This window comes from Lagopus leucura, unplaced genomic scaffold, assembly GCF_019238085.1.
Source record: "Lagopus leucura isolate 7727_CA_CO unplaced genomic scaffold, USGS_WTPT01 Super-Scaffold_100002, whole genome shotgun sequence".
In the NCBI taxonomy this organism is placed as follows: Eukaryota; Metazoa; Chordata; class Aves; order Galliformes; family Phasianidae; genus Lagopus; species Lagopus leucura.
In genome coordinates this window covers 35,283,401-35,289,775 of record NW_024962263.1, presented here as the reverse complement: position 1 = coordinate 35,289,775, position 6,375 = coordinate 35,283,401, and positions in this window count along the sequence as shown.

The following is a 6,375-nucleotide window of genomic DNA, read 5'->3' as shown; positions in this document are numbered from 1 at the left end:
TGCAAAGTTCTAGAGAATCATGCGAAAACTCCCCTAGGAGCAGACCAAGCTCCTGTGTGACCCAGAGCCCTTTTATCTCAGGAAGGCCAGAGAGTGTTAGTTTGAACTCATGTTCCAGAAGCATTTGGCTCCATAGTGTTTTAAAAGCACTGAGTTTTCATCTGCCTCTGCCTAGCTTTGAATTAAAGGTATAGTGATACCAGGGCCTGAGTGCAGGACCCATACAAATCCCCTGCAGCTCCTGGCAATGGCATGCTGTGCATGCAGTGGGATGAGTTGGCGTTGAAGGAAGAGAATGCAGCAGCAGAGCTGAAAAAAGCCAGGTAACTCTGCACAGCACACATTTCTGTAATTTTATCTAGACAAGGAAAAAAAAATAGATCACTTCAACCTCTTAGAAAACCTTTTGTTCCTTGCTGGTCGTGTTGTCTGACAGCAAAGCAGCGCTGTTTGGGCTGAGACCTTGGCCTGGTTGAATGCTGTGTTTTTGTACAGCTAAAAAATGCAGACACAGATTTCACCCCCCAGAAGTCTTTGAGGGCTTGAGAGAAAAGGTAGAAGAGAGCTATTCATTCTTAGGTAAAAATGTGAACAGAAATGTTCAAGGAGAAAAGTTTTTTCCAGAGCCTCTTTCTCATAGATGAGCAGATAAACTTGATAGTTGATTTCTCTATACCAGCTTTCCTGTTTCAATTGTTATCTATATATCTGCAGCTACATAAGCAATTAGGAAGATATGTAGGTCCTTTCAGCAGCACAGAGTAACTAGAGTCCAGCTAGTTCTTGTCATTAAGCAAACATAAAGACCTTGATGCCTTAGCTCAGTAAATCTGTTTACTTTGCCAAAGTATTTCTAATACGGACTGCCTCCTTCATGGCTGTGCCATTGAGGTGCAGCTACCTCTGCAACAGGAAGGGTGCAAGAGGCATGCTATCTTGCACTTCATTTCATTAAACTTGTATATTGCTAGTAATTTAAAGACCTGTGATGAGTGCCTTACACAGATTGTATTTTACACTCGTAATCTCTGATCTACTTTGTGAGTCAGAGTAGAAATCAAGTCAAGTCATGAACTTGCAAAGTCTCTGAATGTACCCGATGACATTTTTACCACTAAGGCAGAGATATGAAATGCCCGCAGACCTGCTTGGAGCCATTCTTCGTAAAAATAAGACTCAAACTACTTTGCGAAATGGAGAAATCCAGAGGAGGATGGCAGCCAGGGTATATGGTGTATCTTTGAATAAAGCCTTAGCCACTAAAAAGCCAAAAAAGCTTGTTTTGATAGTACTTTCTGTCTACATTGTTTATCGTGCAACACACAGGTGACGATAATGCCTATTTTGTTATACTCCTAGGAGAGAAATTTTGTCATGTGCTGAGCAGCTGCTTGAATGGATTTGGCATCTACATATGGCTGATTTATGAAACAAATCACTAAAAAAAGTACATTTGACTAAGGAAGCTTGTTTCTGGATTAAGGTTATGCCTATTCCAGAGCATTTGGGCAGCAGTTTGTTGCATGGGCTGGGTTGATCCCTCTAAAATAAATGCAGGTGTTTCAATTTAAAGTTTATTTAATTGAAAAGAAAACAAACCCCACAGTTTCATTATGTAGCAATCAAATTCTTCTGGAAAACCTATTTTCTTTGTGATTTCCTGGTCACTAATCTCCAAAGGTAACACCACAGCCAGGTCATGATCAGTGAATACTAAAACTCATTAAATTAGTATAACATTTTAACATCTTTGAAGTCCTTTTCTGTTGTGTTACTGAGAGAAAAATGAAAGTAAATTTATCCTGCTTCCAATGGTATTGTATGAGTGGATTGAAAATCAGGTTATTAAGAGGTTTTACCCCAGGAATAGAATGACTGGTGTTTGGAGATATACATACCACCATTGCTTACTTAAAATAATACTCCACAGCACATGTCTGCAAGTATTTGCTCATTTTATTCTCAATTTCAAGACAATATTTGTAGTCTCCATTGTGTACTTCAGATTTTTATTGCTCTAGTAGTTCACAAAATGAAAGAAATCTCTCACATGCTGAGATTAGTATTTATAAGGGAATTTAGGTTCATCAGCTTACCTGCTAGCCCTGCTATTGACACTTACTCTTTCCAGGAGTTTTATTAGAGAAGTTAAGCACTACAAGCAGTATCACAGTCTGTTTGTATTGGGCATTTTACACACACAGTGCAAGGACGCACAGCCTTGCACTGATGAGTTTAAAATACACAGATTTTTAAAGGACAAGAAGTATGTAGTTTGCTGATTTATTGATGTTAACCTTATGAGTGTGTTTTCTTGAATTCAGATGAGCAAGGAGGAAGATCATCTATTTTTAAGGGATTCCTAATGGGTTTATGCTGATTTGAAGAACAAATGAAAACATGTCCTCCTGGAAACCTGTGACAAGTCTGGAGCTGTGCTGCTGTGCCTCATGCAGCCCAAACCCATGGTACAGAACACGCCTGCTTAGGTTACACAGCTCAAAAGGGAAACCCTGGATGATATTCTTTGTTTCAAAGGCTATTTCCATTTTCTCCAGTGACTATCCCCTCTCTTTCTCACCTGCTGACACATTTCCCTGACAGCAACTTTCTGTATGAAAAAAAAAGAGAGTTGTGAAGAGTTTGATCCTGAGAATGTGTGATGCTCTGAGACACATGCTGGCCTCATCAGGCCTTGAGACAGGTAAGCCTCTTTCAGTCAGACTTTCACACCTACTAGATGCTAAGCTTCTCAAGCATATGATCATAAATCTCTCAGGGAAGGTGGTGAAAGTTATCTGTGGTGGTGAAAGTATACACATGCAATAATAGGAGCAACTCACCACCAGGAGTCATCATGAAGCTAGTTAGCTTTAAATCTACACACTCCAGCTCGTACTCTAGTAACTTGTTAATCCATATGCTCAGGTCTGATGTCCTCACCAAGGCAAGAAAATACATACATAACAACCTGTGTCCTTACTCCAGTATCTTTGCTACTTAAATAGGGTCAAAAAATAATTCTGCAGAATCACCTGAAATTAAAATAAGATTTTCTCATTCTAACTGCTGAAAAACGAAGTTTCCAGTACTATTTGTAAAATGCTTGTACTCCTTTGACCCATGCAAAGAACCCACAGTATTCTCCTGGAGAAGCTGACAGTCCATGGCTTGGACAGATACACTCTGCTGGGTGAAGAACTGGCTGCAGAGCTGAGCCCAGAGTGGTGGTGAATGGAGTTAAATCCAGTTGGCAACCAGTCACAAGTGCTGTTCCCCAAGGATCAGGGTGGACAAGAGGATTGAGTGTACCCTCAGTAAGTTTGCAGATGACATCAAGCTGGAAAGAAGTGTTAATTTGCCAGGAAATAGAAAGGCCCTACAGAGGGATCTGGATGGGCTGGATCGCTGGGCAGAGGCCAGTGGGTTGAAGTTCAACAAGATCAAGTGCCGGGTCCTGCACTTTGGCCACAATAACTCCAGGCAACGCTACAGGCTTGGGGCAGAGTGGATGGAAGGTTGCATGGAATAAACAGACCTGGGGGTGTTGGTTGACGCTCAGCTGAACATGGGCAGCAGTGTGGAGAGGTAGCCATGAAGGACAGGGGAGAACCTTACTGCTCTCTACAACTCCCTGAAAGGAGATTGTGGTGAGGTGGGGGTCAGCCTCCTCTCCTAGCAATAGGACTAGACGGAATGGCCTCAATTTGTGCCAGGAGACATTCAGTAAACATGAAGCATGAATCCAGTCAGTTTACAAATAAAAGAACATATTTGCTTGTTCCCAATTACAACCCACCAACCTGTGGGCTTCTAAGATGCAGGCTGAGTTTTTCTCTTATGTCTACTCTTAATACCTAAATAGATAATAATACTCATCATGCTCTTAAGGTAATCCTTGCAAGCCCTGTTAAGGTTTGATGAGTGATGCTCAAAGCATCAACTAGCTTCAGAAGTCTGTGACAATTGAATGTGACAGGAGAAACAATCCTTCCCTATTTTCAGGATGCCATTGGAAAATACTCCATCTGCTTGGCTTACTACTTTCCAGTCTACCTACCTCCTAGCCCCTGAAGCAGTTTCCAAAAGACATTCTACTTGAAGGCAGTCCTTTTCCCACAGCTGATGGTTAACAACCTCATGATTTCAAACAACACAAGGCTGCATTTATCCAGGACCTAAGTAGGTGGATCTCCAGAGGTACTGTGTAGTGCTTTTACCTGTAATAGAATTGGCCATCAAGCATTAGGTAAGGACCAGGATCTTCAGAAAAAGGATAGATTTCTGCAGAGAATATGCTACTGGGTGTTGTTCTGGGATGTAGTCTCTGGGAGCCCACATGATTTCTGTGGCGTTCTGTCCAGAGATACCACAACTGTTTCCCTAAGGTTTTCTGGTATTATGCTTTCTGCCTAAGCACAGTAGACTGGAAGAAACAGGAGCAGAAATTGTACTATACAGAAGTCAAAATCTATTTCTTATACATAAGACTCCATAGTACTATCTAGTCCATTCTGAGCTGTTTTAGCAAGCATCAATAGAGACCAGTAGCTACACTGCATATCCCAGTTTTAGCAACCTGGGAAAGAAAATTTCAAAAATTGCTTTATGCACGCTCTTACCTGTCAGGTGATCAAGAACAAGCCTAACTGGTTTTCAGAAAGAACAGAAAATTCAGCATTACTCACCTTATGAGATGTAGTATTTCATCATTTCTCATGAATTCAGGTGTTCATCTGCTCACCCACAATTTGAAATATTTCAACAAATAATGAATTAACTGTGGAGAAGGAATGTAATGTAACAGGAAAGTAAAGTAAAATCAGGAAAGCAAATCTCAAATTTGCTCAAATGATCTACTGGTTACTAGCTTCGACTTAGATCTGAACAGTCATCAGAGCGAAGGATACAGGAGTATGAACTTTGTCCTCCTCCTTTTGTATAGTTTCTAAAATCCTTTTGTATGTTTAGCTCATTCATTCTGACAGTTTCAGATAGTAATCCTCACTGCCAGCCTTGCAGAAGACACTGCAACAAGTTTGTCAGCATGACTCTGAATTCATAAATATCCATTTACCCTCAACATCAAACATTCAGAAAACAAAAACAGTGATGACTTTTTTTCTTTTTGTCCCTGCCAACATACTGACTTACAGATTTGTGACTGGATTCCACCTGCCTAGTTTTTACTCCCTTGCCAGTTCCTCCCCAGCATTCTGCAAAATCCTGAATGCAGCATAGCATCAAAACTTAGAAAAAGGCATTAGACTGTTGTGCCAAGGCAAGTAGGCCAGAGAAAAAGATAGTATTTTATTTTCCCAACATAGCACAGGGAGAAAACGAACAAGTGTGCTGGCTTTATTCCACAAAAAGCAAGGGGGAGCCAATGCTGTCTCCACTGCAAGGTGCTCTCTTCTCACTATGCACTCTTTTGAACAACAGAACATGGTCAAATTAAGGCCAAAAATGTAGCACAAACAAATGACTTCAGGACACAAGAGCAGTATAAATAGTGCTGCTGTACAAGTAAACATGGGATGACATGTAATTTAAAACTTTGATCACCAAAATCAGCTTGTCCAAACAAAAATTAGTATTAAAGGACATGACCAGACAAATAGAGCAAATTAGAGCAAATATCTTTGATGGGATTTGAAGATGAGGATTCTCGTTCTGAAAATAAATTGATCTTTGCCACTCATTTCTTTTTGCTGCCAAACCATATGAATATTGACTACCCTTAATTCATCTGAAACGTTTTGCAATAGCAAAGCAAATTCATTCCTCACCGCACCCAATTTTTTTCTTCCTCTCATATTCATGAAGTCACATCAAAATTCCTATGTGACCCCCTAAGGAATGCCCATCTAACATTACTATTTTAAAAAGGATTATTAATATATATTTTTTACATTCATCATTTCACATTTAAAAACCCACTACAGTAATGCTCTTCTCTCAGGAACAACTGACACCAGCACTGACACAAACACACCAACTGCAAGGAACAAGTTCAGTGCACCTACAGTAGCACTTTAACTTGCATCTGCTACTTGTCTGCACTCACTGCATTTTTAGTTCACACTACGGAAATTCTCTGTGCCAGCTGGACTGCTTTTACTCTGCTGAGCTTGAATAGATACTCTAGGGTATAACATAGTAAAATCCAACCTCCAACAAGCATCTGCTATTCAGGATGCAAACAGAACAATACCACAGTAAAGCTCCTGAAGCACGAAGGAAAAAAAAACACCTTTTGCAACAAGTATTTTGCTGTATGGATCCACTTTGATTACATTACCCTATTTGCTCATGTGGACATAATTATCCCCTTCTGAAATTCTTGCAAAATTGTTTGAAAGGTTAAGCTTTCTG